General features: G+C 43.5%; 1 non-coding gene across 1 annotated transcript; it reads right to left on the reverse strand.

Moving 5' to 3' along the window:
- Positions 1-22,343: 22,343 nt before the first annotated feature.
- On the reverse strand, positions 22,344-22,531 carry LOC130274653 (U2 spliceosomal RNA). Its single transcript, XR_008844422.1, has one exon. It is a non-coding gene; the product is annotated as a U2 spliceosomal RNA (small nuclear RNA).
- Positions 22,532-23,968: the final 1,437 nt, after the last annotated feature.

The following is a 23,968-nucleotide window of genomic DNA, read 5'->3' on the forward strand; positions in this document are numbered from 1 at the left end:
CAGCCTGTTTTGGCCTTTAGGACCAGCCAATTTCCTTTTTGGTGATTTCCTTTGTCCTCCTGACCTTCTAAGAGCCATAGCTCTTTTATTTTTCCATCCACAAGGCCATATGAGGGCTTGTTTTTTGTGTGAATAATTTTATTTTGCAAAGATACCTTTTACTTTACCATAAAATATACGGCACAATGAAAAAATTATAATTTGTGGGAAGAATTGAAAAAAAAAAACACACATTTTACAACTTTGGTGAGGCTTTTATTGTTTTCAAATTATAAAACAAGTTTTATTTGAAACTGAATAAGAAAATACAACAACCAGCAAAATGTAACATATGTGGTCAGTCTAGCTTGCGACCACAGTATAGATGTAGGGTACATAATAAATCACTTAAAATGAATATAAAGACCAAATAAAGCATAATAAGGCAATGAGGATGGCAGAAGGATGGAAAGAAGTGGTAAACAGAGAAAACAAGCCAGCCCAACAATATGTCACATATGTAAAGCTAACTTGTGACTCATTCTAAAGAACTATGGTGCCGCCAGGGCAACAGGGAGTGAACCAGGCAGGAGAAGGGCATGGCTAGGCGAGAAGGATAGCCAATGACACAAAGAAGAAAAAATGAAGTAAGGCACAGAAGAGGTAGAAGTGAGACGTAATCAGAGGAAAAGAAAGACCGTGAGAAGGAAATATATAGAGTTAACAGAAGATAACATCAGGGGGTCATGAAAAGTTTTTAAAAAATTTGGCCATGTAGCCATCCAGGCCAGGACTTTTTCCCAAGAAAGATACTGGTACAAGTGGGTATTTATAATCGGCGGAAAAATAAGTGGGAAACAACAAAATATAGATATCAGTTGTGAAAACTGAAGGATCTTCTGGGGACTTAATACAAAGAATATTAGTTTGTGCTAGGCTATTTTAAATTGCTTTGGAAAGCATGCGACCGCTCTTGTTCCCATATTGAAACAATTTACAGGGGCTCAGTTGAAGAAGGCGACCCCAGAAATCTTCCATGAGGCTTTTCACTTCAAGTCCAAAAGCACTGGGAGGAAGAGTGAACACCTCCTGTTCAAGAGACCTTGAGAAGGGTTTGTTGTAGGAAGTGGGCTTTTTCCTTCTTAAGTCTACCACCATATTTACTGAGCACACCACAGAGAATGCACTTAACTCCTTAAGGACCAAGCGTTTTTCCGTTTTTGCACTTTAGTTTTTTCCTCCTTACCTTTTAAAAATCACAACCCTTTCAATTTTGCACCTAAAAATCCATATAATGGCTTTTTTTTGCGCCAACAATCCTACTTTGTAATGACATCAGTTATTTTACTCAAAAATCTACATTGAAATGGAACAAAATTAAAGAAAAAAACACTATCTTGTAACTTTTGGGGGCTTCCGTTTCTAAGCAGTAAATTTCTTCGGCAAAAATAACATCTTATCTTTTATTCTGTAGGTCCATACGATTAAAATGATACCCTACTTATATAGGTTTGATTTTGTCATAACTACATGCACAAAACTACATGCACAAAAATGTATACGTTTAACTCCTTGGGGACAGAGGGTGTATGTATACATCATAAATCATTGGTCAATTCAGACCAGCGATTTGCCCGCGATCCGGGTCATTCGGGTCACTGGTGACCCGATTGCCGAAAAATAAGAATGATCGGAGCTGTCAGAGACAGCTCCGACCATCCTAAAGGATAGGAGCGAGGTGGCAGTGTTGCCACGCCTCCTAACCCCTGCCATTGGTCGGTCAGGCTGATCAACAATGGTAGGAGGGGGGTGGGGGGGGTTAGAGTTCATTTCCCCCGCTCTGGCCACCGATCGGAAGTCAGTGTAGAGCGGGGGGAAGACGGGCGGCAAGGGAGGAGCATGGCCCGACTTACCTGGACCAGCAGAGGCGGCGGAGTCGGCATCCCGGACCAGCGGCGGCAGCAGGAGGAGTGGCGGCCAGAAAGTGCGGCGGAGAAGGCTGCAATGAACATCGTGGTAAGTGATCTTTTCTGTGGCCTTCTAAAAGCTGAGAAACTACAGCTCCCAGCATGCCCAGACAGCCAAAGGCTGTCTGGGCAAGCTGGGAGTTGTAGTTTTGCAACATCTGGAGGGTCACAGTTTGAAGACAACTGTGTAGTGGTCTCTAAACTGTGGTTCTACATATGTTGCAAAACTGCAACTTTCAGCATGCACTAGTAGTAGTTTTGCAACATCTGAAGTGGCATAGTTTGGAGACCACTATACGATGGTCTCTAAACTGTAGCCCTCCAGATGTTGCAAAACTACAATTCCCAGCATGGCCAGACAGTCAGGGATGCTGGGCGTGTAGTTCTGCAATATATGGCCCTTCATATGTTGCAGAACTACAACTCCCAGCATGCCTGGACAGTCTGGGCATCCTTGGAGTTGGAGTTTTGCAACATCTGGAGGGCTACAGTTTGGAGACCACTACTTAGCGGTCTCCAAACTGTTCTTCCCCAGTTGTTGCATCTCCTACAACTCCTAGCATGCCCAGACTGTCCAGGCATGCTGGGAGTTGTAGTTCTGCAACATCTGAAGGGCCAGATATTGCAGAACTACACGCCCAGCATCCCTGACTGCCTGGCCATGCTGGGAATTGTAGTTTTGCAACAGCTGTAGGCACACTGGTTGGGAAACACTGAGCTAGAGTCTGTTTCCTAACCCAGTGATTCCAACCCGTGTGCTTCCAGCTGTCGCAAAACTACAACTCCCAGCATGTACGGTCTGTCAGTGCATTCTGGGAGTTGTCATTTTACCACAGCTGAAGGTTTGGGGCGCCCCCCCATGTGAATGTTCAGGGTACATTCACACGGGCGGGTAAACAGTGGGTTTCCTTCTACAAGTTTGAGCTGCGGCAAATTTTCCGCCGCAGCTAAAACTTCCAGCGGAAAACTTACTGTGAACCCCCGCCTGTGTGAATGTACCCTTAAAACACTACATTAACAAATAATAAAAAGTAAAACACTACATATACACCCCCTTACACGTCCGTCCCCCCCAATAAAAATGAGAAACATCTCATATGGCAGTGTTTTCTGAAGGGAGCCTCCAGCTGTTGCAAAACCACAACTCCCAGTATTGCCGGACAGCATTAGACTGTCCTGGGAGGCTGGGAGGCTTGCAACAGCTGGAGGCACCCTGTTTGGGAAACGCTACTGTAGGGTTTTACTGTAGGTAACCGTGTCCACCCCTATTGCAAATTCCTTATTTAGGCCTCAAATGCTCATGGCACTCTCTCACTTCAGAGCCCTGTCGTACTTCAAGGCAACAGTTTAGGGCCACATATGGGGTATTTCCGTACTCGGTAGAAATTGCACTACAAATTTTGGGGCGATTTTTCTCTTTTTACCCCTAATGAAAAGGTAAAGTTGGGGGCTACACCAGCATATTTGCGTAAATTTTTTTTACAGTTTTTTACCCTGACATACTGGTGTTGCCCCATACCTATCATTTTCACAAGAGGTAAAAGGAGAAAATGACCCCCAAAATTTGTAACACAATTTCTTCTGGGTACGGAAATACCCCACATGTGTATGTAAAATGCTCTTCAGACGAACTACATGGCTCAGAAGTGAGAGAGCGCCATGTACATTTGAGGCCTAAATTGGTGATTTGCACAGGGGTGGTTGATCGGTTACAGTGGTTCTGACATGAACGCAAAAAAAAAAAAAAAACACCCACATTTTGGAAACTACACTCCTAACGAAACGTAACAAGGGGTATAGTGACCCTTAACACCCTTCAGGTCTTTGACAAATTTTCGTTAAAGTTGGACATGAAAATTAAAAATTTGTTTTTTTCCCCTGAAATGCTGGCGTTACCCCACATTTTTCATTTTCACAAGGGGTAATAGGTAAAAAGCCCCCCAAAATTTGAAACCCTATTTCTACTGAGGATATAAAAACCCCATATGTGGAAGTAAAGTGCTCTGCGGGTGAACTACAATGCTCAGAAGAGAAGGAGCGCCATAGGGCTTTTTGAGAGAGAATTAGGCTTGAATTGAAGGCTATGTGTGTTTACAAAGCCCTCATGGTGCTAGAACAGTGGACCCCTCCACATGTGACCCCATTTTGGAAACTACAACCCTCACGGAATGTAACAAGCGGTACAGTGAGCATTTACGGCCCACAGGTGTCTGACAGATTTTTGAACAGTTGCCCGTAAAAATGAAAAATTTAATTTTTTATTTGGACAGCCCACTGTTCCAAAGATCTGTCAAATGCCAGTGGGGTATAAATGCTCACTGCACCCCTTATGTTCTGTGAGCGGTGTAGTTTCCAAAATAGTATGCCATGTGTTTTTTTGTTTTTTTAACTGTTCTGGCATCATGGGGGCTTCCTAACTGTTGTGGGTAGAGATGAGAGCACCCGGCACTGGGTATCTGGAGGCTTATTTAGGGAAATCTGTACTGTTCACTGCAGTGGTGCACAAGCGCTTAGACAATGGTAGCAGACAGTATGAAAAGGAAATGATAGCACGGCACTCACCATTCAACAGTGATTTATTCTGATCAAGGTGCAGTCCAAATCGGGGTACAGTCCATATGGAGATCACATCAGTACAGTTGAATCGGGGGGAGACAGGAAAGAGAGCTCAGAGGAGCTCGTGCAGCAACGTTTTGCGGTAAAAACCGTTTGGTCACGCGTTGGTCACCATGGGGGCTACACGAACTCCTCTGAGCTCTCTTTCCTGCCTCCCCCCGATTCCACTGTACTGATGTGATCTACATATGGACTGTACCCCGATTTTGACTGCAGAATAAATCACTGTTGGATGGTGAGTGCCGTGCTATCATTTCCTTTTCATACTGCTTCCTAACTGTGACATGCCCTCAAAAACCATTTCAGCAAAATTCGCTCTCCAAAAGCCCAATGTTGCTCCTTCCCTTCTGAGCCCTCTAGTGCACCCGCTGAACACTTCACATACACATATGAGGTATTTCCTTACTCGAGAGAAATGGGGTTACAAATTTTGTGGGGCATTTTCTCCTATTACTCCTTGTGAAAATGAAAAGTTTTGTTTAACACCAGCATTTCAGTGTTAAAAATCAAATTTTCCTGTCCCACTTTAACGAAAGTTTGTCAATCACCTGTGGGGTGTTTAGGCTCACTGTACCCCTTTTTACATGCCTTGAGGGGTGTAGTTTCAAAAATAGCATGCCATGTGGGTATTTTGTGTTGTTCTGGCACCATAGGGGCTTCCTAAATGCGACATGCCCCCCAAAAACCATTTCAGCAAAATTTGCTTTCCTAAAGCCAAATGTGACTCCTTCTCTTCTGAGCATTGTAGTTCGCCCGCAGAGCATTTTATGCCCTAACATGGGGTATTTCCATACTCAGAAGAGATGGGGTTACAAATATTGGGGGGGGCATTTTCTCCCATTACCCTTTGTAAAAATGGTAAATTTGGGGGGAAAAACTGCACTTTAGTGAAAAAATGCTTTTTTCATTTACACATCCAACTTTAACGAAAAGTCGTCAATGTTAAGTGTCACTGGACACCTTGTTACGTGCCTTGAGGGGTGTAGTTTCCAAATTAGTATGCCATGTTTTTTTTATGCTGTTCTGGCACCATAGGGGCTTCCTAAATTGGACATGCCCCTCAAAACCATTTCAGAAAAATTCACTCTCCAAAATCCCATTGTTGCTCCTTCCTTCTGTGCCCTCTACTGCGCCCTCCGAACACTTGACATACACATATGAGGTATTTTCTTACTCGAGAGAAATTGGGTTACAAATTTTGGGGGGCTTTTTCTCCTATTACCCCTTGTAAAAATTCAAAAACTGGGTCTTCAAGAACATGCCAGTGTAAAAAATGAAGATTTTGAATTTTCTCCTTCACTTTGCTGCTATTCCTGTGAAACACCTACAAGGGTGAAAAAAAACCGTTCTGAAAGTCATTTTGAATACTTTGAGGCGTGCAGTTTTTATAATGGGGTAATTTATGGGGTATTTCTAATATGAAGGCCCTTCAAATCCACTTCAAAACTGAACTGGTCCCTCAAAAATTCCAATTTAGAAAATTTTGTGAAAAATTGGAAAATTGCTGCTGAACTTTGAAGCCCTCTGATGTCTTCCAAAAGTAAAAACTTGTCAACTTTATGATGCAAACATAAAGTAGACATATTTTATTTGTGAATCAATATATCATTTATTTGGAATTTTGGCTTTTACTTACAAGCAGAGAGCTTCAAAGTTAGAAAAATGCTAAATTTTCTATTTTTCATAACATTTTTGAATTTTTCACCAAGAAATTATTCAAGTATCGACAAAACTTTACCACTAACATGAAGTAGAATATGTCACGAAAAAACTATCTCGGAATCAGAATAAAAGTAAAAGTATCCCAGAGTTATTAATGCTTAAAGTGACAGTGGTCAGAATTGCAAAAATTGTTCCCGTCCATAGGGTTATAATGGGCTCCGTCCCCAAGGAGTTAAAATTGTCTTCTTCTGACCCCTATAACTTTTTTATTTTTCCGCATACAGGGCATGCTACGTTATGCCCTCCGGCCACACACGCTGGCTGTGAGCGTATGGTCCCCTTACCTGCTGAAGCCCCAGTCCATCACTCCCTGGATGTTTCTCCTGCCTCCGCTTCTGCTTCTCTGCTCTGGCACGTGTGTTCCTGTCCCCTAGGGACATGCCCCCTAGATACCCTAGAACGTGCCGGAGCTTTAAGATTTAAAGGGCCAGTACACTCATTAGTGTAATCCACCTGTGGCTCATTTATAAATTCCTCCACCCTCCTCAGTTTCCTGCCGGATCTTTGTTGCCTTGAGCCTGAGAGAAAGCATTCCTGTTATTGCCTTGCCATGTATCTGATCTCTTGCTTTGTGACTCGACCTTGCTCCTCTGCCGCCTGCCTACTGACCTCCTGCAATGTCTAGACTACGCTACTGTGCCACCTTCCCTGAACTTCTGCTATCCAGACTATGAGCTGCCTTATCCCTCCTGTGCCTCACATCTCCTAAGCCGCCTGTGTGGTCGAGCCGTGCCAGGGGTAGTGACCTGGGTGTCGCCTGCAGCAGCAAGTCCATCCCACTTTGCAGCAAGCTCTGGTGAAAACCAGCGGCACCTTAGACTCCACTCCCTCGAGTGATCTGCCACACAGGTCCAGCGGATCCACATCCTCCGGGGTTCCTGTCTTCAGAAATGTGAGTGTTACAGGCAGTATGAGGGCTTTTGTTTTGATTTGACTTTTTGATAGTTTTTTATTAATTATTTAATGGTATAAAAAGTGACCAAATATACGCTATTTTGGACATTTTGAATTTTTTCCGCATACGCCATTGACGTGCGGTTTTATTTATTTATTTTTTTGCACTGTGTTTTTTTTAATGGGAAAAGGGGGGTGATTCAAACTTTTAATAGGTAAGGGGTTAAATCACATTTATTAACTCTATAGCATGCATTACAATGATTGCAGCCACTGATCAGTGCTATGCCATAGCATATGTTATTTGCGCTTGATTGCTCAAGCCTGGATCGGACAGCATGGAGCCAGGTGTGGAGCCTCCCGCTGTCCTCTGTATGGGATGCCGTGATTTCACCCCCCCCCCCCCCCCCCCGAGATTTCCCCTATCAGTATTAAGGACATCCCTGTGTCCCGAAAAATGTTTCGGCCCCACGTTAACTTTGAAAACGCAGGGGCTGTCAGGAGGTAGCGCATGCAGGGTTATCACTGACATCCTGTGCGTGCACCCATAGGAGTGGAGAAGCAGAGCATCGCGGAGGAGGACATGCACTGGCCAGCATGGTAAGTTACCAGCGGCAGATTTGGTGCTCCAACCACTGCTCCTCTGGGCCCGGGACCTTGACCCCTGACCGGAGGAGCGGTGGTCGGAGCACTGAGGTGGGGCAGTACACAGACATACAGACTCCAGCCATACACTGTATATGGCTGGAGGCTGTATGTCCATGGGGGCCACTGCCTACCTAATGTGGGGGAACTAAACTGCCAACCTAATACGCGGGAACTATACTGCCAACCTAATGTGGGGGAACTATACTGCCAACCTAATGTGGGGGAACTATACTGCCAACTTAATGTGGAGGAACTATGCTGCCAACCTAATGTGGGGGAACTATGCTGCCAACCTAATGTGGGGGAACTATGCTACATACTTAAAGGGGTAGTCCACTGTCCCAATTTTTTGAATATTTTGTTCCAAACGCTGGGTGCGGGCTGCAGGGTTTGACAAGCCCCCTCCCAAAGATTTGCATTGAGGCGATGTGGCGTGACGTCAAGAGGGGGTGGACGTGATGTTACGCCACGCCCCCTGAATGCAAGTCTATGGGAGGGGGTGTGTTGACCACCGCACGATACTTGATTGTGCCCCTCCTGAGACTAGACTCTGGATCCGCCCCTGAGAGGAACATGTCAACCACGAAAGGGCACAGTGTTACAGCAACATGTAATCAAGGCAACTAGGTAGGTGTAGGTGAAAGGGAAGAAACTATAATTCTAGTCAAAGAGATGTTATGGTCTCTAAGGGTCACATAGCTGCAGCTGTGCCAGTAAATGCTTCACTCATTTGATGATGGTGTAAGAGAGACTAGAGGACTAGAGCAACCTGTGGAGTACTATCCAGGGTCAATCTCAAAGTGGAAGAGGGGGACGCACAAAACCCCCAAGACTCACTTTAGGAATGTCAAGCAATGCTTTCATTGTTAGGAAAGAGAGGAAGTAAAGGGGAAGAGAGCTAGAAAGAGAAAGAAAAAATTACGCTACACTTTTGAACATTACAATCACATGCAATTCATTCTCTATTTTGAATAGGAGTCAAAGGCAGATAGATATATGCAACTTTCTAGGCATACAGCTGCTTACACCTGGGGCATGTGTTCCAAAAAATGTACAACCTAGAGTAATTTGTAATTAATATATTTACTAGGGAAGGCTGATCACTTTTATAACCCTAAAACAAGGCAATCCTGATAAACAAATCTATTATGATCAACAGATAAATCTGTTTTATATATGTGTATGTGCAAAGTGATTGACTGATCAGGTTTTGCCTGCATGCCATGTCATTGGAACTAGTAAGAAGAGGACCACAAAAGGGACTGGAAGTTCTGCAGCCAGGCAGTGGCAGAGGATCAGATCAGTTAAGTATATCTCTTTTAGTAATTGTCACTGCAGCCCGGGCCACCCATGTCAAGACAAAACCCTTGATGTCTGGACAACTATTGTTAATGGTTTCCACTGTAGAAAAAAAAAAAGAAACATTTTGAAAGGATATAAACACCTGGAAAAGGAGAAAATGTAAAATATATGTAGAACATTTGAATTCCTGGCATCACCCAGGTTTCCCTTGATGTTCACATTTTAAAGTATAGCCCAGTGTTTACCAACAAGGATGCCTCCAGATGTTGCAAAACTACAACTCCCAGCATGCCTGGACAGCCTTTGGCTGTCCAGGCATTCTGGGAGTTGTAGTTTTGCAACACCTGGAGGCACCCTGGTTGGGAAACACTGGTATAGCTGTTAAGAGGTTCTACTGGGTGAGTATACATAATCCAGAAAGCGATTTGGTATCAAGTCTTTAATCTTGAATAACCATTGTAAATCTTTCCGTGTCTTGACTTGTTTAGCAGTAAAGTCTACATATTTTCTTGTTGCTGAAAACTATGTTTTTTTGGTTTTTTTTGAGCTCTCTTAGTCATTAGCTGTAAATATTCAATTTACTAGTACAAAACATTATGATTATAACCCCATGACCAAGAATATGGAGCCTATCTATATATGGTAATTTGTGCTGGATGTCACTGCTCTCACTAACAAGGTCTAAGACAAGTTACTGGAATGACTTTGAAACTTGAAGAATTTTTTATGATTACATGTCTCCGTTCTAGCGCACATAAGCCCCATTATACAAGAAGCAACAATTCCCTCGCTGGACTTTTCCTACCTTGACTTCTTGATGTGGAACATGCAGCTAATTGGACTGTAAGTCAAAGTGGTTATAATCCTACAGGAAAAATATCTACAATTCTCCAAGTGTCTGAAAACGACTTTGTTTAGGTTCAAATAAAAAGATTTTTTTTCTAGGATATTGAATCATATCAGGTATTAAAGGATAACTTCAGGATGTAACAACTTATCCCCTATCCTAAGGATAGGGGATAAGTGCTATATCGTGGGGTTTCCAACCGCTGAGGCCCCCGCAATATCCCAAACGGTATCCTGGTTCTCAGCATGACTGGGGCGTGTTGACCATCGCACGAAGCGGCAGCTGACACATCCCTTTCATGCCGCTCTATGGGAGAGCTGGAGCGATGCTTTCGGCAATCTCCGGCTCTGCCATAGAACTGCATGAACTCCACCACCTGCAGAACCACTTCTTTATTGGTGTTGTCTTGCCATATAATTCCCACCTGTTGTCTGTTCCATTTGCACAACAGCATGTGAAATTGATTGTCAATCAGTGTTGCCTCCTGAGTGGACAGTGTGATTTCACAGAAGTGTGATTGACTTGGAGTTACATTGTGTTGTTTAAGTGTTCCCTTTATTTCTTTGAGCAGTGTAATAAACGAGATCATGACAGACTATGGCATAGAAAAAAACATACTAAGGACAATGCGGTAGAAAAAAGGGCTGCCTCCTACCTCCAATAAATAATAACAATTTAATATAAAAATAGACAATGGCGCATCTCCGGACAGTGGGGAGAAGATACACATTGTTTCCATACTATACTGAAGCGTTCCACAGTGTCTTCTCGGATGGTCGAAAGCTTTTTGTTCAACATAATCCCATTACCACGTTTAACAACCCTACCAATGGACAAAGATACCTGCTTCCACTGGCAAGCTATATTTATTAGAGCCACCAGTAAGATAAACTGAGCTAGGTGGGACATACGATAGGGGATTCTACTAGGCTTATGACCCAAGAGGCAACACTTGGGGGTGCATGGAACGGTGCAAGCCAAGACACTATCCAGCAGGTCTGAAACCTGCGTCCAAAACTCAGCAACTACTGTGCAACTCCACTACACATAAAACATCATACCACTTGCATTACAACCTCTAAAACACTGTGGGAAACTTTGGGAAAAATAGCATTCAAGCGGGCTGGGACCATATCTACCCTATGAAGGATTTTAAGGGAAGCCTCCATGAGGGAGACCTACCAACTACCTTTACTGAGAGAGAGGAGTGTAGATTACTCTCCCAATCCACCATAAATTTTTACTTTTTGTTTTTTGGAGAGGCATTAATATGACCAGATAAGATGGATAGCAGACCGGGCACTTCTGGCGAGTAAAGAGTAGTAGTGACCTTAGATCCCCTAGGGACATGTGAAGTATAGTAAAAGAGAATCTGGTGTGCCCTTAAATATTCTGCAGTAGGTAAAGCAAACCAAGAACACCAGACAGATAATGAGATCAACCTATTTCCTCTCAGGAAATAATATAATTTAGTCAGCTTTGCAGCCGAACACCACCGGAACCTAGATGGGGTCATCCTGGGAGGAAACAGAGGGTTACATATGTGCCTCATGTGTCTGAAATCATATTTATGCTTAATTATAACCTCATCTTTGAGAAGGTTATTGCTAAACAAGAACATAGTTTTGCTACATTTCTTAGAGCTTGGGGGAAATTGAATCACCATTACAACTCCACCTAGCCTCACCTGACATTCCACAAACCTGATAATCATACGTCTTGACCACTAAACGGTGATGGGGAGTATGGCTGGGCCCGAAGATTCCACTTCATCAGAAAGGAAAACATTCCAACACATCTGTCTTTGCTAATATTCTCCTACTTCTCCTATTCTCCTAATTCCGTTGCACGGTCTAGCAATTATTTTATCAATGTTTTTCCTGTTAACTCTGTTTGTTCAGTTATTATACATTTATTTTGCTCGACTACAAATTTCCTCATAAAATTTTCCATAATCTAATGAGGAGGGGGACCAAATATCCCGGTCCACACTCGAAGGCTGAAAACTTAATGGATGGCTTGTCTTTCTCCATCTTTTCATACACTACAATGTCGATCATAATTATACATTTCAACCATGTTCTTTTTTTCTTCTTCATCATTGCTGTCATCCTTGACAACATTGCTACTTCAAAATGTTTCTCGCTGTATCTCTACTTTAGCATCTCTAATTTTCAATAAAATTCATTTGAAAAGAAAGTAAAAGGGTAATAGAAGACTGCAGGGAGAACCTGAAATGCACCTGATGCCACAGAGAAAGGGAGAGCAGAGCACACTGGACCAAAGAGGATAATAAAGTGGCCACCAGGCAAGAAGGCCACATTAATGGTAGGTATGAGTGTGGGGACAAGAGGCTTTCCTCCAACCCAACCCACCTAGGAGCCCCTTCCTTAACATGAATTGTTGAACAGTTGGACAAGTCTTGCTGCCTAATAGTATTTTAGAAAATAAGATACAGAGAGCCCACCAGACCTCTTAAGTGCATAAAAGTGCGAGCTATACGGGGCCGTTTATATGACTAGATATAAGCAAAGACCTCCTGCCTAGTCACTGGTATAGGAAGGGAGCAGAAAAAATAGAGCAGATGGGAGATTTACCATCTTAACAACATTAATCCTACCCACCCAAGAAAGGGGGAGGAGGTGCCAGGACTGAAGATCCACCCTAATGGAGCAGTACAAAGGGACATAATTAGCTTTGTACAGAGAAACCAAGTGAGGTATCAACCACCAGGTAAGTAAGACCAGAAGAAGGAGAGTCAAAGTACAAAGAGATAAGGTGCTAGACTGAGGTGGGGACATTAGAGAACCTCACAGTAGAGAGCCTCTGATTTAGACACATTCACTGGTCTGCTCGACTGTTATGCAAACGCATCCAGAGTACTGAACAAATTGGGAAGGGAGGTCAGGGCAGTAGTGAGAGTCCGCAAAAATACTAATCTTACATACGGAGGGCCCTACCATTGCCCCTTGAATATCGGGATGATCTCAGATGAGTGCCGCCAGCTGCTCCGTCACAAAGGCAAACAATGCTGGAGAAAGAGGGCACCCTTGACGGGTTCCCCTACCAATCGAGATGAGCGATGGTGCTGAGGTAGGTAAATTGAGGAAGGTTAATTGAGATATGTAGTTGGGAACAAATAAAGGTGCTGAAGAATTTGTAAAAAATGACCTGAGAAACAAAATTTAGATAACACCGCAAACAGGTAAGGCCACAAAACACAGTGTAAGGCCTTTTCTATGTCTAAGGCCAGAACTAGCATAGGTGTGCCCATAGAGTCAGATCATTGAATAAGGTCCAGAATCTTATATACATTATCGGGCGCCTGTCTGCCAGGAACGAACAACACCTGGTCCAGATGAATCAAAGAAGGAAGAAAGTGATTAAGTCTAGCAGTGAGAATAGAAGTCAAGAGTTTGGCATCAACATTAAGGAGAGAAATAGGGCGATAGTTAGCAGTGAGAAGATGGTCCTTATGGGGTTTCGGAAGCACAGTAATAAGAGCATTTAAGCATTCAAAGGTGAGCAGAGAAGAAGACATCAAAGAGTTTAAAAAAAGAAGTGAGATAGGGGGTTAAAATAAAGCAAAACTTTTTGCAATACGGGGCCAAAAGACTATCCAGTTGGGGTGACTTAACCAACTTCGGACAAGCAAGGGAAACCCCAACCTCCTCTATCAAAATAGGAGCGTTGAATTCCTCCTTGGCAGTCTGAGAAAGAGTAGGAAACAAAATGGTGAGAGGTAAGCAGCAAGAGAGAGAAGAAAGGAGGGGGAGGGAGTGGGATCAAAGTAAAAGGTGGAACAAAATGAAAGGCAGCGTAAATGCGGTCTAATGTGAGGTTTGGAGACCAGGAGTCAGCTGGAGACAGTGGACTCAATTAATGGAGGACATTTTACAAAGCATGGCAGCTAAAAGCCGATCGGGTTTGTTGGCAAGTTATCCTCATTTCCACTTCCATGCTTCACAGTATTGGGGGTTGAAGGATAAAATTACCGGGTATCTGGCGCGATCCACATCAGTAAAGTTGTTCCAGACAGATGTTGGTAAAAGGTATCTTTATTATCCGATGTACACACGCGTTTTGAGGTAGCAACCACTTTTTCAATGTGAATATAAAGCCATATTCACATTGAAAAAGAGGTTGCTACCTCGAAACGCATCTGTGTACATCGGCTAATAAAGATACCTTTTACCAACATCTGTCTGGAACAACTTTACTGATGTGGATAGCGCCGGATACCCGCTAATTTTATCCTCCAACCCCCAATACATCCATCGGTCTGGCTTAACTTGTGACGCCGATCACTGGGAGCCAGCACCACTGACAAGGAGAATCCTTTATGCTTTAAAAGTTGTTGTGTCTTGGAAAACACAACAATAGAAGGTGAGCAAACTAATTCATTGTTTTTTTGGGTCTGCACCACTTTACTCTGCAATACTACTCTATGGGAAGCTCTGCGCTCCTTTGTTTTTCTACTATATGCTTCACAGTAGGTATGGCGTTCTTTGGATGCAACTCAGCATTATTTCTCCTCCAAACATGACTAGTTGAATTTTTACCAAAAAGTTCTACTTTGGTTTCATCTGACCATATGACCATTCTCCTAATCATTTTCTGGATCATCCAAATGCTCTCTAGCAAACTTCAGAGGGGCCCTGACATGTACTGGCTTAGGCAGGGGGCACTGCATGATTTGGGTCCCTGGCGGTGTAGTGTGTTACTGATGGTAGCCTTTGTTACTTTGGTCCCAGATCTCTGCAGGTCATTCACTAGGTCCCCCCGTGTGGTTCCGGGATTTTTGATCACCGTTCTTTGATCATTTTGACACCACGGGGTGAGATGTTGCGTGGAACCCCAGATCGAGGGAGATTATCAGTAGTCTTGTATGTCTTCCATTTTCTAATAATTGCTCCATGCTTTCTAGCCCCCAGTTCGGGAGAGAGGAGTGCCATGATCTGGACCATGTCAAGCCTTTGCAAAACAGGAGGGGATACATACACTCTGGAGCGATGATGGGAGAGAAATAGATTGCAATCAGGCCAAGAGACTGGAAAAAAGAGAAAAAAATGCAAGAGAAAAGAAAAAAGAAAGGTGGAACAAAGGTGGTAGGGTGGAGAAAAGAAAGAATGCACAAGAGAGAGAGAAACAGCAAGTAAAAACTTAGAATGATGGAGGATGTATGGGGATCAACCCAGGCATCCAAATAGCCAGGCGGAGAGTTTCCCTATCCGGGAGAGTAGGGGTATCCGATGGAGAAAGACCATAGGTAGAGTCAGTCACTGCCTGGAGCAGGGAGTAAGTAGTAATGAAAAGAGTCACACGATCAAGGTGGTGAAGGTTCAGCCATAGGTGTGCGAGTAGTGCCACAGCTGCTCATTGTGGTAAGGGAGGAAAGTTCTGAAACGGCATGTTCTCCTGAGACAGCGTATCACGAGCCTCCTGTAGTGTGCGAACGCTGTAGGTACGTCCATTTATTTGAAAAGACAGATAAAATGAAGTTGACCCTTCTGTAGTGCCTGGGTGACTGGGCCAAGGTTGTCGGGGCAAGATTAGAATACAGGCACACTGATATTTGCACAATAATACACAAAGAGTCAATAAGTCACTGATTAGCACTGCCCACTTGACTATTTACTCCAGGATTGGCAAAGAGTTAAATGATACGTTATCCTGGAACTTTTCCTTCAAATTTGTAAATTAATCTGCTCAGCTCCTGCTCTATAACATGATGCATGCACATTGAACTTTGGAATTTGACAAATTCCCTTTAAAGGGATTTTACCACCATTAGAACATATTCCCTGTCAACCCCTGTCTGATTAAGGGGAAACAAATGCTGTGACCTCTAAATCTTAAAAATGGGTACTCGAGTCTTTAGTCGTGTGTATACCAACGATCGATTAATTCTGTATAGGAACTGTCGGTCATGGATGAGCACTGAAGCAGAGGAGCAGCTGTGTGTACACGCGACTGCTGCTCGATTTTGACAGGATACCCTGATCCCTGTTCTTGAGATCTTTAAGGCTTTGACAGTCATATAACCTCCCCCCAAAAACACACATATAATCAGACACTATTCTCTAATCCTGTGTGAACCAATGGGAATGTCTTCACAATGCTAAAAACATTTTTTACATTTTTTTATGTGATACCCAAGTTAATGATCTAAATGAACTGTGAGCAGGAAAGTTAATGGTCTACAGCATGTTGTAGAATGGTATAATGTACATGTTGTTTTAAGAATTTTTCTCACTGCTCCCAAATGTAAAACAAATATATCTGCGTTGTCCAAATTATATGTTTTTCCTTTTTTTCTGGCCATTGGTCACTAGTAGGCTGACCTGGCACACTATTACATTTGCTGACTCATATCACATTAGTTTTTGGTACCATTAAGCCCTGATATTGCCTGAATAAATGCAAACCATAATCTGACTGCATAAAATATTTATTTTGCATTTGTCAGTAAAATTAGCGGTTGAGGGTTAGAATGCCTTTATATTCATTTATTAATGTACCATGTACAACCATTTTATGTACATTTTATTTAAAACATTTTTTAATGTTCATTCCTTTTATGTACAATGTGGATCTTCACACAACCTAATACTTAAATACATAAAAGCTGGTGTTATTTGAATTATGTTTATGTTTTAGTTGGCCTTTACTAATAGAGCTTTAAAATGTTACTTTTATTTAATGTACTGCTGAATTATCTGCCTGAATATGCAACATGCATTAGTGATTCATACTCACCCTTGCTCACCATCCAAGCAAAGCAACTGCCCTAAAAGGGTGACCCCATCTCACTGAACCTATACACAAACCTTATATTACCCTATAAAAGTGACCACAACGCATAATCAAGACTTTATGTTAGCTAAATACCGTATTTATCGGCGTATAACACGCACTTTTAAAACTTGAATTTAGGGCAAAAAGTTTGCCTGCGTGTTATACGCCGATAAATCTTCTGGTCACTGATTTAAAGCGGCCGCAGCAGCGTCTGCTTGTTAAGTATTAACAGCAAGGCCGCGGCCACTTTAAATCAGTGACCAGCGGTGTCTCCTCCCCGCTCTGTCACTTGTTTTCTCCCGCACTATCCACAGGTACTGGTGTGGTGGATAGTGCGGGAGACGCCGATTAAAATGAGCCCTACCTTGGTCGGATCTGCGCTACCTTTTAATTAGCGTCTCCCGCACAATCCACCAATACCTGTGGATCGTGCCGGAGACAAGTGAGTTTCACTTTTCATTTTCCCTCCCCCCCCCTCATCACTCCCCCTTTCCCAGCTTTTTATTGTTTTGTTTATCTTCCTTACCTGTCTGCGCTTCGGCAGGTCAGGCGGGGGCGGGGGTCTTACGGGGTCAGTGAAGCAGATGAGTTATGTCCTCTCCAGGCTTCTCTGCACGGCATCACTTCACTTCCTGCCGCCGAAAAGTGACATCCGTGATGCAGCACAGAGAAGCCGGGAGAGGACGTAACTCATCTGCTTCACTGACCCCGCAAGACAGCAGAAGCGCAGACAAGTAAGGAAAGGGGAAGAGTGGTCTTCAACCTGCGGACCTCCAGATGTTGCAAAACTACAACTCCTAGCATGCCCGGACAGCAGTTGGCTGTCCGGGCATGCTGGGAGTTGTAGTTTTGCAACATCTGGAGGTCCACAGGCTGAAGACCACTGGATGCCATAGGAGGAACATGATGGGGGGAAATGATGAGGGGGGAATGAGACAGGGGAAAATGATGAGGGGGGGAATGATGGGGGGATGATGAGACAGGGGGAAATGATGAGGGGGGGATGAGACAGGGGAAAATGATGAGGGGTGGATGAGACAGGGGGAAATGATGAGGGGGGTGATGGGGGATGAGACAGGGGGAAAGGATGAGGGGGGAATGATGGGGGACATGATGAGACAGGGTGGATGGATGATGAGGGACATGATGAGACAGGGTGGGGGATGATGAGGGGGAATGATGGGGGACATGATGAGACGGTGGGGGGATGATGAGGGGGGAATGATGGGGGACATGATGAGACAGGGTGCGGGGATGATGAGGGGGGAATGATGGGGGACATGATGAGACAGGGTGGGGGATGATGAGACAGGGTGGGGGGATGATGAGGGGGGGATGATGAGGGGGGAATGATGGGGGACATGATGAGACAGGGTGGGAAATGATGAGGTGGGAATGATGGGGGACATGATGAGACAGGGTGGGGGGATGATGAGGGGGAATGATGAGACATGGGGGGAATGATGAGACATGGGGGGGTGGCGATGAGAGGGGTAAATGTGGCACAGGGACTGATAAAAGGGAAGGAATGATGTGGCACTGGAGGGGATGGGACCAAACTGAGGTGCAGAAGAAAACGAAGTTGGGGGGATGATGTGGCATTTAGTCCAAGTCATTTATTTAACATTTAATTTTTTTTACTTAAATTTTCCTGTTAAAATGGGGGTGCGTGTTATACGCCAGTGCATATTATACGCCGATAAATACGGTAATCATCCCACCATGGGAATTCCTCATGGGACTTTAGACTAAGCCATAGTAAAGTTTTCAAAGTTATTTTCAGAACACAAGTACTGGGAAGATCTAACATAAAAAAAATCAATAACAAGTCATTAGCAAAAAAAAAATTATTAAACACTGCAGATTTTGTTAAATCTAAATCATTTCTGTGTTAGTCATACTTTATACTTTGGGCATTTCTTACAGGTAATTGTTTCCTTTTGATCTATTGCTTAGGTTTTAAACATCTTTGATAGATAGGTTATGGACTACCTAGTGTAAGCCAAGAAATAAAAACCACATCATAATATTTCAGTCATTTTAAGAAGAATTCTGTGCCTGGTGGTATGTAGGAAAAACAAAATCCTTTTAATCAATGTGTATAACTGCAGAGATAAGCATCAATATTTACCATGACTTTTTAAGAAAGTAATCTATTATGTCACTATTAAGGAGAATATTGCTTACATGGGCACTGTCAAAGACCTTTTGTAATATGGTTGTTTTTGTTTACGTTTTTTTTTTGAATATTTAATAAAGAAAACAGCTCCTGAAAATCCCTCCTCTAGGGGACCCCATACCTACTGGGACACCTACCAGTCCTGCAGCAACATCTGGCTTGTCCATGACACATGGACAAGAGATGACTCATGGACAAGGCTGCATGAGCAGACACACCAATCACCTCTCACCACCACAAGGGAGGGATATGCCCCATTCCCCTGAGAGGATTTCTAACACTGTGAGCTATTTTTGTATAAAATATAGGTGATATGTCGTACTTGTTGTATGGCCCAAAATGAATCACTATGATGGTGTCGGACATTTTGTATGCTTCTGCCATGTTGTGTAGTAGGCCAGGTGAATTCATGGCCACAGTTTATTCTAAAGTTTCTTCTCTACAAATGTGCCAGTCTGAATACTTCTTCTCTCCTTAGATATTTATCACTGTTGAGATAAGGAGAGAGGGCCAGTTAGCCAGTTTTGTGTATGTTATTGTAACTAACAATCAATTAGTCCATTTGACTGGACAGAAACATTCACACATCTGTGTTGGAGAATGCTCCATCATATTCTTATCTTTCCAATAAATTTATAGCTGAGAATATGTTCAACTAGGCCCCAAGATGTCTGGGGGTCAGGCATAGTTGATTACAGAAGTGTCAGAGTTAATCACTATACTTCTAATTTAGGGCTCTAACGTCATGAGTGGAATGTGGGTTTGAAATTAGCTTTGGACAATTAACCCTTAATGGTAATGATGCTGATTGCCTATGCAATAGCACCCTCTAGCGTATGAGTACTTGACATTACACCAACAGAATGTGATGTACAGAAATGCTTTCTGCATAGGGATGTCATAGTCATTGCCATATGTACACACCCAGCCTACATCCATTGGGGGATTTCTAATCTAACTGATTAGAACATGGTAATAAACCCCATGTGCAGGAGACCTAGAGACCCAGAAAGACCTAGAGAAAAGACTTAGACAGATAAAGACAAAGAAGTCTGACATTGAAAAGGTCCAACAAGATGGAAGCCATGAGATCTTAGATCCCAACAAGCAGGACTGATCACACGTTATAGACCAATGGCTGCCTGTGACGATGCGATGATGGACCATCCAGCTTTCCTAGGAACAGAAGCGGGATTCTTACACAGACTTGGTAAGAGACACAAAAATGTTATTCCATGTAATTAACACTAATTTGGATAATGTAGATGGAATGATACCATTTAGATTGGCGAATAAATAAATTAAATAATTAATTATATCCATATTGAGATTATATTCTTAGGATATTGTGAGACTTCATTCTTTCTGCAGAAGAATCAAGACCTATATATCAACTGGCTCCAGAAAGTTAAACAGATTTGTAAATTACTTCTATTAAAAAATCTTAATCCTTTCAGAATTTATGAGCTGCTGAAGTTGAGTTTTTCTTTTCTGTCTAAGTGCTTTCCGATGACACCTGTCTCGGGAACTGTCCAGAGAAGAAGAAAATCCCCATAGCAAACCTATTCTGCTCTGTGCAGTTCCTGAGACAGACAGAGATGTCAGCAGAGAGCACTGTTGCCAGACAGAAAAGAACAACTCAACTTCAGCAGCTGATAATTATTAGAAGGATTATGATTTTTCAATAGAAGTAATTTACAAATCTGTTTAACTTTCTGGAGCCAGTTGATATATAAAAATATTTTTTTTCCTGGAATATTCCTTTAAATTACTGCTTATAGATAATGATAGAATTCCTATTTCGCCAAGCGTTATAAGTAAAATTCTCACACAGGAAACTTGATTAAAATTCTTTCTCCTAAAATATAGTCTAGCGAGGTCATATATCTCTGCTATCACTCTTAATAATCTTACCAAAGTCATGTGTAGAAAATAGTCCAGAATGGGATGGAAGTATATCAAATGTCTTTCATGTTTATATCCTTAGATCGTTTTGCCCATTCTTGGACTCATGTGATGTGTAGTGGTTAGAAGGGGCGGAGTGTATTTAGCATTCCATATTGATAGCTCTATGATTAGATATTGCCTATCTTGATATCATGAGGTTTCCTCTGGACAGCGTGATGTATAAACCTTTTTCTTATATGATATCCTAACCTAGCAGCTCATGTTGGATGATAACATAGTTACTTACTACTCATATGTATTGTTTTACTGTTATGTAGTCAATTAACAAGCTTATAATGCTTACTAACATCTAATTGATATTCATTTGCATATCTCATTGTGTTTATTACTCATTTATATTGATAATCTTCTAACCAATAAATCTGCATACTTTTATAATACCTGCGTATTATTGAAAATATAAGTATTTTGGGGCCTTTTGGGGCCTCGCGCTGCATATGGGTATAGTTAAAAAAAAACAGTGTCAGGCAATATTGGAGTGGGGATTTCTTTTACCAGACACCCCTCTACAGTATGGCCATGGCACGTTCCCGATTCGAGGCCATTCGGAGATGTTTGCATTATGCTGATAATGCGGCATGTCCCCCCCGAACTGATCCCGCGTATGACCGCCTGTATAAAATCAGGCCGGTCATCAATCCCTTCGGGGCCAGATTTTGGGAGGCCTATGTCCCGGGGCGGGAGGTCTCTATTTTTTTTTATTTTTTATTTTTTTATCTAAAGCCGAGGAACGTGCTTTCGATTCACCCAAAGTGCAAGAAAAAGTGCAAACGTGTTACACTAAAAAAACGTGCACAAAGGATGCGGTCTATCGCAAGCCCTTCTCCGATAGGAGAGAGGCCCCCCAACAAACCTTACCCTTCGCCTCCGGACCAAAAGGTACCTGCGAGGTTCCAGGTTCGATGTCCCTTTTTGCCGAAGCTACTAGGGGACCACAAATGCTCCCGGCATCCCCCTTGGCGTTAGTCAAGGTATCTGCCCGCAGAGCCGATTACGGTAGGTACCCTGCCAAAGCAGGAGTACCCGGGGTGTTTGCAGGGAGGTGCGGAACCTAATGGCCACACACACCTCCCCTAGACCGCCAGGAGGGACACCCAGAAGGGCTACCGCATCCTGACAAATCCTGTGAACACACAACACGCAAAAAGTGACACAGTGAGACAAAAAAAAGAAATAAATAAGTGAATGTGTGCAGATATACTGCCCGGACATCCGGCCGGATCTATAAAAATTTCTCTGATCCTAGCCAGAAGGCCGGGAATCAAGAGGTGAGTGCCACAAGGTGAAGAGATTATGGTGCCCGTGCTTCAACTCAGTGAGTCTATTCTCCCAGTGAGTTTCGGCACCTCGGGGTCACCACTCCCCGAGGCACAAAAGTACCTCGGCTCTAGACCCTCTCAGCCTCATGGCGAGACCCGGAGGGAACAGATCACATCGGGGCAGCCGTCGAGCTGATTCCTCAGAACCAGCCCCGGAAAGCCCTGGTACACCTGCATCCTCCATGCAGCACCCATCCCCACCAGCCCCATATCGGCGTTACTGTCCACCGGCATGAAAAACTGATAAGAACAGATACTACACTTGATCTTAGCCAAAAGGCCGAGAAGCGAGAAGCCAAAAGGCCGGGGCGGGAGGTCTCTATTGATGAGTCTCTCATCAGCTTCAAGGGGAGACTCAGCTTCCGGCAATACATCCCTACCAAGTGGGCGCGGTATGGCGTGAAGATGTATAAACTTTGTGAGAGTACCTCTGGGTACACTTGCAAGTTTATAGTGTATGAGGGACGAGATTCCCGTTTTGAACCCCCAGAATGTCCCCCCACTCTGGGTGTTAGCAGGAAAATCGTTTGGGGCCTTTTGCACCCATTGCTTTACGTGGATAACTTTTATACTAGTATCCCTCTCTTTTCATACCTCGCCGCCAGATCCACGGTCACTTGTGGGACAGTCCGGAAGAATCAAAGAGGCCTTTCGCCCCCTCATTCCCTACATGCTCCTATCCCCCGGGGTGAGTCCCGTGCCTTTTCCCATGAGAACCTGTTGTTGGTCCGGTATAAGGACAAGAGGGATATCCTTATGCTCACCACTATTCATGGGAATGGCAGCACCCCTGTCCCTGTGCGAGGTACCGCGGGACCGGTCCTCAAGCCCGATTGTATTCTGGTCTACAATCGGTATATGGGGGGAGTTGATCTTTCTGATCAAGTCCTCAAACCATATAACGCCATGCGGAAAACACGTGTATGATATAAAAAGGTTGCTGTCTACATGGTACAGGTTGCCATGTACAACTCTTTTATACTGTACCAGAATGCTGGCAACACAGGGACATACCTGCAGTTCTAAGAGGTAGTTCTAAAGGCCCTCATCTTTGGTGACCGCCAAAGAGCGGGTCAGAGCACCTCTGGAACTTTAGGTTCCCGGATCTTCCCCCGACCAACACTTTCCAGGTGTGATCCCCAACACTGGAAGGTCAGGACAAACCCAGAAAAGATGCAGAGTGTGTCACAGGAAGGGGAGACGGAGGGACACCACTATTCAGTGTGACACTTGTCCCGATCATCCGGGCCTCTGCATAGGCTGCTTCAGGGAGTATCACACTTCCATGGAGTACTACATTTTCCATCCTTTGCCCTAAATTTCATTTCCCAGAATTCGGCTGCAATGTACCAGTCCAGGGTACATTGTCTTCCAAATTTTATACCAAAATACCCTACCCCCAAAAAATCAAACCCAAAACCTCTTTCCCAATGCCCCTCATAATATCTTTGTCCCCCAAAAAATGGGTCATGGGACACAGAGTCAACAGCATTGGAGGTTTGCAGTTGCCTCAAGTGCGCAACGCTCTCTCCCCACCTGAGCGGGTTGCGCATTTGAGGTAACAGAATAGGGACGGCCCCACACATCCCCTTCCCAGAATGATGATTCAGAGTATAGGGTTTGGGGCGGGCATCATTTTTACTTTCGGCTGTACTCTGGGTCATCATTCTGGGAAAATAATTGGCATATCAGTAAAATTGCAATTTTCTTCCCCCCATAGTACACTTCA

Source organism: Hyla sarda, chromosome 5, assembly GCF_029499605.1.
Source record: "Hyla sarda isolate aHylSar1 chromosome 5, aHylSar1.hap1, whole genome shotgun sequence".
Classification (NCBI taxonomy): Eukaryota; Metazoa; Chordata; class Amphibia; order Anura; family Hylidae; genus Hyla; species Hyla sarda.